This window comes from Aquila chrysaetos, chromosome Z (genome assembly GCF_900496995.4).
Source record: "Aquila chrysaetos chrysaetos chromosome Z, bAquChr1.4, whole genome shotgun sequence".
NCBI lineage: Eukaryota > Metazoa > Chordata > Aves > Accipitriformes > Accipitridae > Aquila > Aquila chrysaetos.
The window spans coordinates 23,540,676-23,557,666 of record NC_044030.1 but is presented as its reverse complement, the minus strand read 5'-3'; the positions used below and the strand labels follow the sequence as shown (position 1 = coordinate 23,557,666).

The 16,991-nt window shown below is 42.3% G+C and overlaps 1 protein-coding gene across 3 annotated transcripts in view; it reads left to right on the top strand.

Annotated features, from left to right (window-relative positions):
- The first annotated feature begins 1,071 nt into the window (after nucleotides 1–1,071).
- APC (APC regulator of WNT signaling pathway) overlaps nucleotides 1,072–16,991 on the top strand; it is a 107,363-nt gene continuing 91,443 nt past the window's right edge. For 2 of the 3 annotated variants that reach the window (XM_041120934.1, XM_030004034.2), the window contains exon 1: nucleotides 1,072–1,461. The gene's annotated coding sequence lies outside the window, so the exon portion shown is untranslated. Of the gene's footprint in view, nucleotides 1,462–2,452; nucleotides 2,516–16,991 lie in introns of those variants that run through there. The other variant, XM_030004036.2, reaches the window with a different exon arrangement.

Below are 16,991 nucleotides of genomic sequence, written 5' to 3'. Positions count from 1 at the left end.
ATTGCTTAACGACAAAAGTCTAAAGGGGTGTGGGGGGAGTGTGTGTCAATGATGGCAAAGCTAGCACAGAGAAGCTCAAAGCGTTGTCTGCCCTTGACTGCAGCTGGGGGTGCTGGGGACTCATAACCCCACACTGGCTTCACACTGTGGAGGCCGGAAGAACTGTATCAACCTGAAGTAACTTTACAGGAAGCATGAGCCCAAACAGGTAAGGGAAATACAGGGTGTATAAGCACGTCACCTGGAAGTGGAAAAAGTCACCTGAACCAGGCGACATTCAGCTAAAAGTGAAGGACTTCAGCTATGAAACTCCAGAACTACTGGTTGTGGTGTACAACCCATCCTTACAGTTGGGGCCTGGCCACCAAAGCATCTCTGCCATCCCAGGGCATGCCAGAGCCCACCTTGAGAAGGAGAGACCGGAGACACTGACCTCTCTCGCTGTGAGGCTGAACCATTTATGCTAAAGCTCACCGAGCGCATGGACAAACACGGGCTGACGGGGAGGAACGTATCTTCTGTGAAGGGAAACTGCCTGGCTGACTGCTGGCTGAGGGTCCGAATAAACACATAGAGAAAGGAAGGGGGTACATCCCATTTTTTCCTTCAGCTTCCATAGTTGGCTGCCCGTGGGCACACAGCTTTCTGCCAGGGTGAGTGGCGTTTCTGGCCCGTCTCTCCTACACCTGACAGCAGATTACTCTCCACAGTCGAGCCAGGCCACCCCTCAGGAAGTACCTCTGTTCTGCTGCAACCACTCGAGCACTGCTTCGGGCTCTCACCGCCCGGCGACTTCGCCTTGTCAGCGCAACGCCGCCCCGCTCCAGGCCTCCGTGCGGGGAAAGGGCCCGGCCCCGGCGCCGCAGCCGAAGCCACGGAGGCGGCAGGCGGCCTGGGAGGCGGCGGGGGACCGGTACCCGCCGCCCCGCCCTCGCCGGGCCCTCCCCCCGCGGCAGGTGTGCGCCACCGAGAGGGGTGCGGGGGAGCTCCCGCCTTCGCGCATGCGCGCCGCTCCTGCAGCCGGGATTTCCTCGACTGCGCCTGCGCGCTCTCCTCTCCCCTCGGGCAAGATGGCGGCGGGGCGATAGGTCAGGGGAAGCCAGTGAGGCGGGCGTTTGGGGGGGCCGGGCTGGCGGGGAGAGGGCCCCGGCGCCGCGGCTGAGGCGCGCCCGAGGGAGGCGGCTGCCGGGCAGGGTCTGGGCCCGCGCAGGAGCTGGGGAGGAGGCCGGGCTGTCCCGGAGCCCTCCGCGGGGATATGAGGAGCTGGGGAGACGGGGCAGGGGCCGGCCCTCGCCGGTGAGGAGGGGGAGCGGCTGTCCCCGTATGCGCGCCCGCTGGCTGCCCCTTCACGCCGCCCCGGGGAGGAGGCGCAGCTCGCGGGTCCGCGCCGGTGTGGGCAGCGGCGGGAGGCGTCGGAGGAGTCGCGGCGGCGCTGCCGGGCGGGGAGAGGAAGGCGGACAGGTGAGTGGCCGTCGGCCGGAGCGCCGGCCCCGGTGGACCCTGCCCGCTTCACCGGGCCCTTCTCGGGCAGCCCCCGCTAGCGGCAGCCCCGGGCGGGTTTGAAGCAGGGTTCCGTCTGGCTCAGGCTTGCGTACGCTCCTCCCTGAAGGCGCCCGCCCCTGCCCCTCGTCCCCGGCGGCGGGTCGCCGCGCCGGCACAGGGCTGAGTCCCGTAGCTGCAGCCCCCCAGGCAGAAGGAGCCTGATCTCGTGGGTGTTACTCAAATCCAGCAGTGGCTTGCTTGCTTTTTTTTTTTTTTTTTTTGGTGTGTGTGGTAGTATAATGCCATTTGACTTCATTTAGTGGTTTTGTTCTTCAAAATCTGCCTTGAAGTATTCAGATATTCGGTAGCTAAAATACCACTGGAATATGAAGGCAGTAGGGTTAAGGCCCAGTGACTAGGTCTTAGGAAGAGCTCAGCTGCTGTCTTGTATGAAAAGATATTTAAAGTCCTTGACGTGCAAAAACCTTCCTCTAACTGTTAGATGAGTCTAACTTCAAAACTCGGTATTAGCAGGGCTTGTTTCTTCTGTTATGTGTCCTCTCTGACCTCTTGTAATGAGGGGTGGATCTGTACAGGTGTCTGTGACTACAGCCTCAGTTTCTGAAGTCATTCTAGCCTCAGTTGTCATTCAGACAGGGCTTCAGAAGTGATTGAGTGTGAAGTAAAATAGTTCAGATTTCTGTAAATGTCGGCTTCATTGTGTAACTGCAGAGTAATGGAGAAGTGAAGATGCAAGTGTACTAAACTATATGATGGACTTGTTTGTTGTTGCCTTGACCCCCTTCATAATAAACAATAGGATGGTAGTGACCTCTAAAACTGGAAAGACAAGCCTTTTGGTAAAGCTGTCATAGAAACTTTTAACTTCCGAAAAATAAAATAAGGTTCTGCAGAAACTGTTTTCATGTACTTTCTTCTACCAAGTACTGATTGAACAAGGGAGATTTTACTACGGACCAGTGGAGAAACACAGATTTGAAAGCTTTGCTTCAGGAGAACTGCTAACATTTTGGTAAGTTAAGCCTATGGCAAGAGTTAAGTAATATTAGGTCACTAATTGAAATGCAGAGAAACTGAACATTTTTCCTATTCAGGTGCTTTAACCTTATATTTTTAAACTGAGTTTGAAAAAAATGGTATGCCAGATGGATTCAACCAATCCTAAGCACGCAAGAAACATTACTTTTAAAGTGAATGTCATGAGATCATTGTTATGCTTCAGCTTCAACTTCCTTTATGTGTATTTTTTCCTTTAGTTACGGTGAAGACTATTTATAGAATAGTTCTGTCCAGTGAGAAAGATCTTGCAAGTACTTGCTCTCCTTGGATGCTTTAGGTTTCAAAAAAAAAAAAAAAAATTATTTGGTAGAAGGTGTTTATACTTAGGGGTATAAAGGAAAAAAAAAAACCCACAACTGTGGAAATCCAAATGGTGGTATAGTTGATGAAATATTTTATTTCTAAATAATGCAATAGGAAACACTGTTGAACATAAGAACATGTCTTACCATGTGTCTTATTTCCATGCAATGAAATCAATGCTCAAGTATGTTGTCCTGGCTTTGGCTGGGATAGAGTTAACTTTCTTTCTAGTAGCTTGGTATAGTGTTATGTTTTGCATTCAGTATGAGAAGAATGTTGATAACACATGGATGTTTTCAGTTGTTTCTAACTAGTGTTTAGACTAAGTCAAGGATTTTTCAGCTTCTCGTGGCCAGCCAGCAAGAAGGCTGGAGGGGCACAAGAAGTTGGGAGGGGACATAGCCAGGACAGCTGACCCAAACTGGCCAAAGGGGTATTCCATACTGTGTGACATCATGCCCAGTATATAAACTGGTGGGGGGATGGCCTGTGGTGGGATTGTTGCGCGGGAACTAACTAGGCATTGGTGTGTGAGGCAGTAAGTGAGTGAGCAGCTGCATGGTGCTTAGTTGCTGGCTGGGGTTAAACCATGACATATGTCAAGTTTTGATACCTAGGCATCTGTTGCCAAAAATGTTCATAAAGTAACTAACATCACAACTACAGTTTCTTTAAAATGTACAATGAATACCATCAGCAATGTGCTGTTGCAATGTACGCACAAAGTTTTTGATACTCTGTTTTGGTCTGTATTAATGCTAAACTAGTAGTTGTTGGCCCCAATGAATACCTGCATTTTGTATTTACAGTACCTCGTGTATGCTTTCAAAAATATATGTGTTGTGTGTGTGTGTATATATATATTTACTTTCAATAAAGACTTCTAGATTATTTCTAGAATCTTCTTATATCTAGATAATCTCTAGAGTAAGGGATTTATATCCCTTTATGATTGTATTTAAAACTAAATAGCATAGTTAACAATAAAACTTACTTAATCCTGTAATGATCAAGAAAGAAGATTTTGATTTGGCTATCTTTATTTTGGCTGGACTGAAAATTCATTCTTTTCTTTAGTTTGGATTGTTTTATAGTAGTTAACTTGTTTGTTCAAGCAGCTCAGTAACAATAAACAATCATTCACACAGGTATTTACATATATATATGCTTTTGGAAATATTTTATGGTAGCAAGTTGTTCTGAAATATCATGAATGGCAAGTGAAAGTTTAGCACTGATTTAGGATAATGTGCATCTTGTTTCCACTTTCAAACTATGCTGTAGAAGTTGTTTCGTAGCATTACACAGTAGAAATCCAGTAATTCTGTGGTCTTCTCTCACACTATCTGAAACGCAGGGTAAGAATCCTTTTTTTTGTTGTACGTCAACACAACAGTAGAAAGCAATGCTTCTTTTTCTTTTCTTTGTATCAAGGTACCATGTTTTCACAGTATCATTTATAGTAACTTGTAGGATAGTGATGGAATAAGCAGTGATTTAACGGACTGAAATTATGTAGGTAGCCAGCTTGACGAATAAAACATACACTGCTAACTTTTCATCTTTTAATGAGAGTATCAGTATTACAAATGTTAGAAGAAAAAAAGTATCAAGATTATTTTATGACCTTAGCTTTCAATGAAGTCTACATTGTAAGTTTAAAAATGCAGTATGACTGTACTAAAGGAATGTACATGGACTCAGCTGGGAAGTAGTTGTAACTGATCTTTAAATGGATCTTTTAGTCGTTTGCTGTTAATGTTCATACTATTTTCATCATCCATTTATTACCAGTATGAGCAAAGCAAAACCACTACTTCTTTATAGTCTTAGCTTTGAGTCCTTCAGATTCACATACATAACTTCTAACGTTTTGATATTTAATAACCCACACTGTTGGGATTTTGATCCTAATTAACTTGAATCATGGCTACAAGTATGACTTTGTTAAAACAGTGTTAAAATAATCTGTGATAGTGATTTCAATGGCAAGTCATGCTGTGCTGTTGTAGAACTTGGGTTGTATGATTGCCATTCAGTTTTAGTTGAAAGTTTGCATTATGTTGCATCGGTTGTAGCTGGGCGATAAAGCTACTACACAGTAAATATTTGCTCAAAGTATTGGAGGTCTATATTCAGCAGGGGTGCTATGTTTCAGTGACAGTTATAGGAGAGGTAGGTAGTTGGCAAAAAGGTTAAAAAGAATAATACTTGTTTGGTTTTGTTATCTCCATGTGCTGCTATAGCAGTACCTCTGATACTGCTTGCTGGTCATGGTCACAAGGCTAGTATATGCTAATTTGAATTGACTGCCAAAGATTAATTGGGTTCCATGAGTATCTTCATTTGTGTCTTTTTTAGAGGATGATGGCTTTAATGTTAGTCATTACTAGTGGAAATCAGAAATTTTAAAAACATAAATGCTTTCTGAGGTCAGAGAGAATTCATTATGCCATTACTTCCATGTGGATTTTCAGAAGGTGAGAAATAAAGTTCAGTAGACAAGAGTATCTTTCAAATTAGTAAATACAGTTGTATTAGAGCACAAGTAGTTTGATTTCTCAATTGAAATGGTAAACTAAGACCTTGAGTTTAAGGACCAATAGCATTTTGATTTGTCTTTCATAAGCGTAGTGTTATTCTTCAGGGGTGCATTTTAACCGCAAATTGATAGAATAGTAACCTCTAATGGAAGCAGAGACCTTACGTAGACTTTACAGTTCAAAATAGAAAGAATTTAGGCTTGCGTGAAATAGTATAATGATGCTTCTTTTAATGCTGTAGTTTTTTTGAAGAGATGAACTTTTTCTTATCCTGTAATAGAACTCTGGTGACACAGTAAGGCATCACTTAAGGCTTAACTTTTCACACATAGATTAAATACTTTGAGTGAAAATTGTGTATTTTTTCTGGAAGTTGGATATCAATAAAAAGCTTTCTTATTTGTGCAGTTACTGGTATGAGTGTTGGTTGCTTTAAATAGATTCTGAAAAGTGCTGAGTTTCACAAAACGGAATTTGGCTGTTAGTAGATTGGCCTTTTTGTAGTAACTGGCATGTGGAGGGAACTGGAAGGAAACTAGGACTTCTCATTGTTGTGTGACAAGAGTGCAAAGAAATCATGAAAGCATAAATTTTGTGAGTTGGCTTTCCCTTTATTAATGCAAAAAGGTTCTCGGGATCACATGAGCTTTTTCTCCTCTCTGAAACCCCTGCTATGGAGATCCCACATTGCTGCTGTTCTTTCATTTAAAGGGCTTCAGCTAAGAATCTCTTTAGAACTAAGCAATAATTTTTCTTATAGGGTTAAAAAATCCAATAAACAAACAATTTTTATACAGAAATTTAGTTATATTGCTAAAACATGCCTACTTTGTCTCATTGTCCTTTCACTTTGTCATGGTTTAACCCCAGCCAGCAATTAAGCACCACGCAGCTGCTCACTCACTTCCCCCCGCACCCAAAAGGATGGGGGAGAGAACAGGGGAGGGGGGGGAGGCGTAAAACTCATGGGTTGAGATAAGAGCACTTTAATAGAACAGAAATGAAGAAACTAATAATGATAATAACAATATTAAAATGGAAATACTAATAAAAGGATTGGAATATACAAAACAAGTGGTGCACAATGCAATTGCTTGCCACTCATTGACTGATGCCCAGTTAGTTCCCGAGCAGCGATCACCTTCCCAGGCCTTCCCCCCACAGGCCATCCACCCCCAGTTTATATACTGGGCATGATGTCACACAGTATGGAATACCCCTTTGGCCAGTTTGGGTCAGCTGTCCTGGCTATGTCCCCTCCCAACTTCTTGTGACCCTCCAGCCTTCTTGCTGGCTGGCCGTGAGAAGCTGAAAAATCCTTGACTAGTTGCTAAGTAATGTTTAGACAAACTGAAAACATCCCTATGTTATCAACATTCTTCTTGTACTGAGCCCAAAACATAGCACTATACCAGCTACTAGAAAGAAAATTAACTCTACCTGAGCTGAAACCAGGACAACTTTAAGCTAACTGAGTCATATATTGAGTTTTATGCCTTGGTTGTGCTTTGCTGCTATTTCTTTGAATAAGATTCCCACTTTTTTTTATATACTAGAAATTGAAATTCATTTGCTCAATAAGAAACGTTCCCCTCAAGCTCCCTCTGGCTTTCTTTGTTACAGACTCTACTGGAGTTTGCGTTTGGATTGCGAACTCCCTGTTTAGTTAGTGGGGTGACTTCCGACTCAGGCCTGTCAGCCTGACCTTGGTGCTGGGGAATGTTATGGAGTGGAACACCTTGAGTGCCATCGTGCAGCATGTACAGGACAACCAGGTGATCAGGCCCAGTCAGCGTGGGTTTATGAAAGGCAGGTTCTGCTTGACTAACCTGATACCCGTCTATGACAACATGACCTGCGCAGTAGGTGAGGGGAAAGGCTGTGGATGTTGTCTACCTAGACTTCAGTAAAGCTCTTGACGCTGTTTCCCACAGCATTCTCCTGGAGAAACAGGCTGCTCATGGCTTGGACAGGCATACTCTTTGCTGGGTAACAAAACTGGCTGGATGGCTAAGCCCAAAGAGTTGTGGTGAATGGACTTAAATCCAATTGGTGGCCAGTCACAAGTGGTGTTCCACGGGGCTCAGTATTGGGGCCAGTTCTTTTTAATATCTTTATTAATGACCTGGATGAGGGGATTGATTGCACCCTCAGTAAGTTTGCAGATGACACTAAGGTGGGCAGGAGTGTTGATCTGCTTGTGGGTAGGAAGGCTCTAACAGAGGGATCTGGACAGGCTGGATTGATGGGCCAAGGCCAGTTGTATGAGATTCAACAAGGCTAAGTGCTGGGTCCTGCACTTGGGTCACAACAACCCCATGCAATGCTACAGGCATGGGGAAGAGTGTCTGGAAAGCTGCCTGGCAGAAAAAGAGCTGGGGTTGTTGATCAACATCTGGCTGAATATGAGCTGGCAGTGTGTCCAGGTGGCCAGAAAGGCCAATAACATCCTGGCTTGTATCAGAAATAGTGTGACCAGCAGGACTAGGGAAGTGATTGTCCCTTGTACTCGGCCCTGGTGTGACTGCATCTCGAATACTGTCTTCTGCTGTGGGTCCCTCACTACAAGAAAGACAGTGAGGTACTGAAGCGTGTCCAAAGGAGAGCAACGAAGCTGATGAGGGGTCTAGTAGAGCACAAGTCTTATGAGGAGTGGCTGAGGGAACTGGGGTCATTTAGCCTGGAGAAAAGGAGGCTGAGTAGAGAGCGATAAGGGGTCCCCAAGAACCTGAAAGGAGGTGGTAGCACGGTGCACGTCAGTCTCTTTTCCCAAGTAAAAAGTGATAGCACAAGAGGAAATGGCCCCAAGCTGAACCAGGGGAGGTTTAGGTTGGATATTAGGAAAAATTTCTTCACCATAAGGATTCTCAAGCATTAGAACTGGCTGCTCAGGCAAGTGGTTGAGTCACCATCCCTAGAGGTATTTAAAAGACAGGTAGATGTGGCGCTTAGGGACATGGTTCAGTGCTGGACCTGGCAATATTAGCTTTACGGTTGGACTTGATGATCTTAAAGGTCTTTTCCAACCTAAACGATTCTATGATTCTAATAAAATTATTTGAATGTCTGAATAAGTATGTCAGGATAGAACTTACAGCTGTCACTGTATTTGCAGAAGTGGATTCCTGCTCCTTATTGTGGTTTGTCTCCTGATGTGTGATTTGTTTGTGTTTTGGGTTTCTTCTTGTGTTTTGGGGATTTTTTTTTTTTGTTATACAGCAGTATTTTTCTTACCTTTCCATATTCCCCCAAATTAGTTAAGTATTAGTGTGAATAAAAATGTAGACTAAGGATGTGGTTATATAAATAAGAAATGAGGTTCCAACATGGTGGTGAAAATCAGTACTGTAATATTAAATGTATCCCTATGGCTTTAGTGAAAATTACGCATCAGATTGTCTTTGCAAGACTTTTTTTTTGAGAAAAATCCTGTGAGCGTCTTTGGTCACAGACTTTATATTCAGGTATATACAGCAGAACAGATCTGAATCCATGTTGCTACTTGGGTTATCCTTGGAGAAATAGAGTAATCTTCAGAGTGACAGGAGCAAAGTGTTACTACATCAGAATTATTACACGGAGTTTGTCTAACCCAGTAGTTTTATGTAATGTGGCTTTGTGTTGTAATTGTTCCTAGAAATTGAGGGGTGTTACTAAAAAGAAAGAAATACGGCATGTAGTGTGCAGAGACTTTTGTTGTTGTGAAGAGTGTTTCTTGTTTTGGGGTTTCATAATTAATCATTTTTCATAACTAGTCTTTGTAATAAATATGTGGCCTCTGCTGGAGTAGAGTTGATAGAGTTCGTTCTTCCCTACAATTCAATCATTATAATGATGATTCTCCAGTTTGTTACAGGTAGCTCTTACTGCACTGTGGGTGTAAAGTTCTTGCTTACAATGTCTTACCTTGCAGCTGATCTCTGTTCTCAGAAGTGATTGATTTGCCAAGCTTGTGAAGTTTGTAATGTTGCTTTTCGTGCCAGTTGTGCTTGGATTTGAAGGAGAATATAAGAAAAGGTGTTGATGGTAGAAGAGTAGTTATATGTTGTAATTAAGAGAAACAAAGGAGTGTGCTGCAGAGCAAGTTAAAATTGAGGTGAGTATATAGCTGTAGCTGTATTTCAGTGCTTTTGTTTGGAGGGAGGAGCAGGAGAAGGTTTAGTTATTCCTATATTAGAATTTAGTAGTTCGGAGACTAGAGTCCTTCAGTTCCTGATTTTTCTAGAAGTGTTTTTTCAGACCTAGTAACAGTACTGTCCTGGAATGTAGTAACTCTAGGAATAAGCTTTTCATGAGGCTGTGCCGTAAGATTTTGAGCAGATACGTTCATGTTCTACAAGAAGCAGTTATACTACTTGTTATCCTAATAGATGCTTTAATGGTCAAGGTTTCTTCTAACAGTGTGATAGAGTAACAGCTTTATTTTTATTTGAATGATAATGGAAACAGTGAAACATTCAATTATCATTGATAACTTAAGCATTTAAAATGTTTCTGTATTTAAAAAAAATTCTGGAGTAGAAAATGCCTAATTTATCTTTGATTTATTTTAATAACGCAATCCATTCCTTGCTGGCTTGAACCATCTGAAAAGAGTATGTTGGAAAATGCAGCAGGTTTTTTGTGTTTTTTTTTTTTTTAACTGCATGAAATTGTCACTTCAGTCACAACAGTTACCTCCATTGCTTTGTGTATGTATAGCATCCTTTGGAATAGGCTAAGATGCATTAAACTGTGAAACAAGACATTCCTTTTGAAAATGGAGCAAAATAGTTTCATTAAACAAGTTCATAATCTTACTAAGTTGTATTTTGTGTGTACAGTATCTGAATAAAAATACTGAGATCCTCAGCTGTTCCTCTTGGATGCAGGTGATAGTAGTGCTGTCTTTGTAGCACTTTGTAGCACATTTTGTCTTAAATTCAGATGTCAGTCTTGCAAAGAACTTCAACTTTGCCTCAAATTGCTGACATCTTAGTGTAATACTGCTGTTGTCCCAAAAGTGGGTCATTTACCCGGTGTGCGAAAGGCCAATGTACACACAGAGCAGGGGTATTTTATTCCAATTCATGTTTGTGCAAAGATGGGGGCTAGGTGGTAATCCACAAAGCTAGCACACCCTATACCTGAACAGGCAAGCAATTTATACAGTTTAGTTTTACATATTTAGTTTCCAAAGTTCTTCCCCCAAACTCTTATTGGTGGTTGCTTATCTAGCACAGTTTCTATTGGGCTGAAGTTTTCCCCACTTCGAATTAAAGGTACAGTGTTCTTTTATTCTACAGCGCATGCTCAGGGAGGGGTGGGGTGAGTAAGACTTTTTGGTCTTGAATTGAGTCGGTGGTCATGATCTCCCCCTGCTGCCTTTACCTTCCCCCAGTTACCGAAGATCTTTGCTGACTTCATGCCTATTAGCAAAGTTGAAGATCTTTGCTGACTTCATGCCTATTAGCACTTATGCAACTTTCAGTACCTCCTGGGGTAGGATGCTCCCTTCTTATCAGTCTTTTAGTTCTTCTGCAGGGGCAGAGTTGTTAGCAAGGCATGCATAGTTTATACAGAGGGCATCCTGTTTCACAAGACCGTTGTGGCCTTTTTAAGGTGCCTTTAAGTATGTCATTTCCCCCCTTTGAGACTGAGATCTCTTCATTTGAGTCTCATAAGTCTCACTACTTTGTTTTATCGTCATTATATATGCTCTAATTGTGGCTTGTAAAACCAGTCTCTTGATACAACTTAAAACAACACAAAGTATGATTGTAAAAATTACAACAGTGATCAAAGTTTTAATTAGGTTTGCCAACGTTCTAGTAAAGGAGAATCCTGTTCCATATAATATTTTCAACCACCCTATTTCAATTGTTGTTCAAAACTTTTTTCTAAGTCTAACGTTAATATTCCCCCGTTTAAAGGATTGTCTGCCGACTCAGGTGGAGGGAGACAAGCATTTACGCTGCTAACATTCTGGATTCACCCAAAGGACTGGATAAGCTGTAAAACCAAATTCTCTTGACCTAGAGCTTGTACCAAATGGGATATTATAATAATCAGGTTCTTCATTCTCATAAAGTTGAACGAGCTCCGATTAGCTGAAATTTAAGTTTCCCAGTCTGTGTGGCTGTCCACTTTTCTTAATCTGGTTCTGGTGCTCTTTTCACTCACATGTAAGGAATCCAGAAGTCAATTCCTTCCACTTTGACTACAGTATAGGTTTTAAATAACAGGGTGGAAGGTCATTTCCTTTAGAGGTTCATCTTTCCAGGTCCATATGTAAATGATGTCCCCTGGCTGGAACGGATTAACTGGTATATCCAAGAGGAGAGAGAACTTCTGATTTACGTACCTGTGCAGTGAAGATAAAGTCTGTGAAAGAGGAATCAAATGATGTTCTTTAACATCAGCCTGCCCTTTTATATGCATTTGGTCTCCTTTGTTGTTCAAAAAAATTCATGGGATATGCTTTCCCATCCACAGTCTCAAAAGGACTTACTTTCTCTTTGACCATAGGAGTTAACTTGAATTCATAGAAGAGCTAACAGTAAAATTTCTGTCCATTTAAGGTGTGTTTCTTCACACAGTTTAGCAAGTTGTTTAAGAGTTTGATTCATTCTTTCTACCTTTCCACTTGATTGTGGCCTCCAAGGGATGTGTAATTACCACTTAATCTGTAAAAACTTAGAAATCCCTTGCACCACTTCTGCAATAAAATGAGGCACGTTATCAGAGGAGATTCTTTCTGGAATACCAAATCGGAGTATTATTTCCTTCAATAAGATTCTAATTAGCTCTCTAGCTGTGTTGATACAGCAAGGGAAGGCCTCTGGCCAGCCAGAAAAGGTATCTACCAACACCAATAAATATTTATATTGGTTACACCTAGATTATAAAAAGAAAAATCTGAAAAATCTATTTGTCAGTATTCCCTAGGAGTTATTCCTTGTTTCACAATTCCTTTTATAACCTTTTTCCCAATTTTTGGATTATTAGCACAGCAGATGGTGCACTCTTTTACTATCATGCTACCCTTTGCATTTTTGGTCCAAAAAGATTTCTTTTTGCAGTTATTGTCAATGCATCTGCTTCTGTATGCGTCTCCTGATGTAATCTCTTGAGCAAACTTTCCATCATTCTTTCAGGAATCAATAATTGCTTTAATGGTGTTATCCACCAACCTTGTTCATTTTTGGAGCAGTCTATTTGTTCGGCTAATTGATCTTCCCTCTCAGGATATTTTGGTGGTGGTAATTCTAAACAAGGCCCTGGTATTAAAGCTCCTTCAAATTTTTGCTCCTTTAGAGCTGCCTTTTTAGCAAGACAGTTAGTCTTCCAGTTTTCCTTTTATAATTTCGCTATTTCCCCTTTGATGGGCTTTACAATGCATTAGTGCAACCTTCTTTGGTAGGAGAACCGCTTGCAGCAGTCTCAAAATTTTGGTCCTATATTTTATTTGAGTTCCTTGTGAGTTTAACAGTCCTCTTTCCTTCCACATTGCCCCATGTGCACGTACCACGCCCAATGCATATTTAGAATCTGGATATATATTAACTCTTTTTCCATGACTTAATTCCAGAACTTGGGTCAGTGCTATTCCTTTTGAGTGGAAGTGTTGCTAGGCAGTGCCTTAGTTTCTAGTGGTTGGGCATTTGTTACCACTGCATATCCAGCTGTGGTAGGTTGACCCTGGCTGGGTGCCAGGTGCCCACAAAAGCTGCTCTATCACTCCCCCTCCTCAACTGGACAGGGAAGAGAAAATGTAGCAAAAGGCTCATGGGTCAAGATAAGGACAGTTTAATAAACTGAAAGCAAAGGTTGCATGTGAAAGCAAAGGAAAACAAAAGATTTTACTCTCTACTTCCCATCAGCAAGCAATGTCTGGCCACTTCCTGGGAAGCAGGGCTTCAGTACTCATAGCGGTTGCTCCAGAAGACGAATGTAAAATAACCAATGCCCGCCCTTCTATCTCCCTCTACTTAACTTTTATAGCTGAGCTGATGTCATATGGCATGGAATATCCATTTGGTCAATTTGGGTCAGCTGTCCTGGCTATGTCCCCTCCCAAGATCTTGCCCAGCCCCAGCCTGCCAATGAGGGGAAGGAGGGTGGAAATGTTGGAGAGACAGCCTTGATGCTGTGCAAGCACTGCTCAGCAGCAGCCAAAACACTGGTGTGTTAATCAACACCTTTCTAGCTACTAATGCAGAGCACAGCACTAGAGGGCTGCTATAGGGAGAATTAAATTCATCTCAGCCAGACCCAATACACCAGCTCTTCGTTTTCTTTCCAGCATATAGCTGTTGCCATCCGTGAAGACTTCTACTTCTGCGTCAGGCAGGGGTTCATCCTGTAGGTCTGGCCTGCTGGAATACACTTGTTCAATAGTGGTTAGACAATCATGTTGCAATTAATTGGATTCAGAGATTGGGGGCAAGGTGGGAATATTCAAAGTGGAGATCAAAGAAAGTGTGACATCATCTTGCTCCACTAACACAGCTTGATATTTAGCTACTCGGGGAAATCCAGTGATGACCCTTATTCTCAAGGAGGGATGATACAGCATGAAGTACAAACACGGTAATCGGTTGGCCCAGTGTCAGTTTTTGAGACTCTTCAGTCAAGGTTATGGTCAGCGCTACTGCCCTCAAGCAAGCAGGCTAGCCTTTGCTGATCTTACCCAATTGTTTGGAAAAGTATCCCACTGGTCTCTTTTCATTTCCCAATTTCTGTGTTAATACTCCCAGAGCCACCTGCTGTCTCTCATGTACATATAATTGAAAGGATTTTCTTAAATTTGGTTGTCCCAAAGCGGGAGCTTCCATCAACTTTCTTTTAATTTCATCAAAACTTGTACAGCATTCTGCTGTCCATTCCAAGATTCCCTCAGGTCTTTTTAGAGCAGCATGTAACTGTTTGGCAATCAGTCCAAAACTAGGAATCCATAGCCGGCACTGTCTGGCCATTCCTAAAAATCCCTTCAATTGTTTCTTTCTTACTGGTTGGGCTCCTGGTTTTAATTTGACTTTTACTGGAGCAGCATTCTTGGCTCGTCTAGGTTTCTTGGAGGCCCATACCAGAATTATTACAGCACCTAAAATTTCCTCTGGGATTCTGGTCTCTTCTTGTTTCTTTTCAGTCAATAGACACAACTGAGCTCTCCATGCTGTCTCTTCAGGCATGTGTAGCTGAATAGACTTATCAAAAAATGTTAATTGTGCTTTCAGTTTACACAATAGGTCTTGTCCCAAAAATGGTAGGGGGCATTCTGTTTTATATAGAAATTCATGACTCAAAGTAGTATTTCCAATTGTACATTCCATAGGTTTTAAAAATGGCCTAAAAGCTCGCTTTCCTGTGACCCCAACAATTGGCATATACATTTTACTTAAAGGCCCCTTACAGCTACTTACTACCGAATGGGTTGCTCTGCTATCTATCAGGAGATTTATAACTTCATTCCTCAGCTTTATGGGAACAAGGGGATTGGCTGGGGAAATCTCAATATTCTCCTCCTGTCCCCTTCACTCAGTGTCAGATGTCCCTAGTGACTTAGGTTAGTACTTGATTCTGGCCCCCCTTTTCCTGAGGATTCAGCAAATAATTTTTCTTTCTGTGGGCATTCCTTCTGCATTTTCCTGATAGGACCCCACTGATTGCTTCCAATTCAATAGGTCTGAGGTAGTGATCGGGACATGCACAAATACTGGCTGTCCCTCCACCCTCATTGCCTGTCTCAAGGGAGCTTGTATAATGGGATGCTCATTCTCCCTGAGATGGGCTAAAATTCTCACTCCCCGCTCTTGAGCTGGAAGTGGGCTGGTCTTCATCATCACTCTCACTACTATCCTGTGATTTCCTTTTCTCATCTCTTCATTCTACATTTAACTGGATTCCCCTCTGGGACCAACATCTACACACCTTCAGCCTCCCCAGTGTCCTTAACACACTTCATTTTACATTCTTTTCCAAAACAATAATTCTTTTTCTTTTCCTTTCTGTTAATACTTTCTGCTAATACATTCCATCAGCATCATCCATCAACATTCTACGTTTTTATGTTTCATGATCACGTCTTAAAAGCAAATCAACATATGCAACTTCACCCCATTTATCCATCCCTCTACAAAACAACATCAATTGTAAAATAATATTATAATGCAACGATCCATTCTCTGCCCTTTTTCTCCATCCTCCAATTCATACATCAGCCATCATTGTGCACAATAAGCTTTTAATTTATCTTTTTTTAGGGGATCCCCTCCAAACTTTTTCCAATTTGTCAAGGTGCTTTCTAAGGGAGAACACAGGGAAGTCTCCAGAGAAGTAGCATTGCCCATATCAGTACCAATTCTAACCCAGCGCTCCATACACCAAAATGAGGGGATGTCTCCCTTCATTACAAAACAACATGTAGAAATGAAATAATAACCCAGTGTTTCATACATCAAAATGAGGGATGTCTCTCTTTGTTACAAAAACAATGCGTAGGAACGAAATTATGCTACTGCTGCCTATCTTTTGATGTGTCTTACGCAGAGCCCAAATGGGACAAGATGTCCCCCCAAATGCTTGCTACTCCCCCAAAGACTTTTTTTTCCCCTTTTCCCTTATTTATCTATCAGAAAATGCATCTTTTCCAATAGTGTTGCACTGTTGTGTCACTTACCACCTAACTGTCGGAGAGGAGCCAATAGAGTCCCTTAATAACAGGTCGGTGCACGCTGGAGTCCACTTGCTTCTCTCCTCCCCATCAGGTGCAGCAAGATGAACTGGGCAAGGCTGTCAGCGCTGTCCTATCTTAGTGTAATACTGCTGTTGTCCCAAAAGTGGGTCATTTACCCGGTGTGCGAAAGGCCAATGTACACACAGAGCAGGGGTATTTTATTCCAATTCATGTTTGTGCAAAGATGGGGGCTAGGTGGTAATCCACAAAGCTAGCACACCCTATACCTGAACAGGCAAGCAATTTATACAGTTTAGTTTTACATATTTAGTTTCCAAAGTTCTTCCCCCAAACTCTTATTGGTGGTTGCTTATCTAGCACAGTTTCTATTGGGCTGAAGTTTTCCCCACTTCGAATTAAAGGTACAGTGTTCTTTTATTCTACAGCGCATGCTCAGGGAGGGGTGGGGTGAGTAAGACTTTTTGGTCTTGAATTGAGTCGGTGGTCATGATCTCCCCCTGCTGCCTTTACCTTCCCCCAGTTACCGAAGATCTTTGCTGACTTCATGCCTATTAGCAAAGTTGAAGATCTTTGCTGACTTCATGCCTATTAGCACTTATGCAACTTTCAGTACCTCCTGGGGTAGGATGCTCCCTTCTTATCAGTCTTTTAGTTCTTCTGCAGGGGCAGAGTTGTTAGCAAGGCATGCATAGTTTATACAGAGGGCATCCTGTTTCACAAGACCGTTGTGGCCTTTTTAAGGTGGCTTAAGTACATCAGTGCTACTGTCTATATATCTTTGTTTGTGCTGCTCAGATTAAATATCCTTTTCAGTGGTTACTTGTTTTCAAAACACCATCCTATTATGGGATGTGTTTTGAAAACATAATTGAAAATATTTTTTCTTGTTGCAGGGTCTTTCAGTA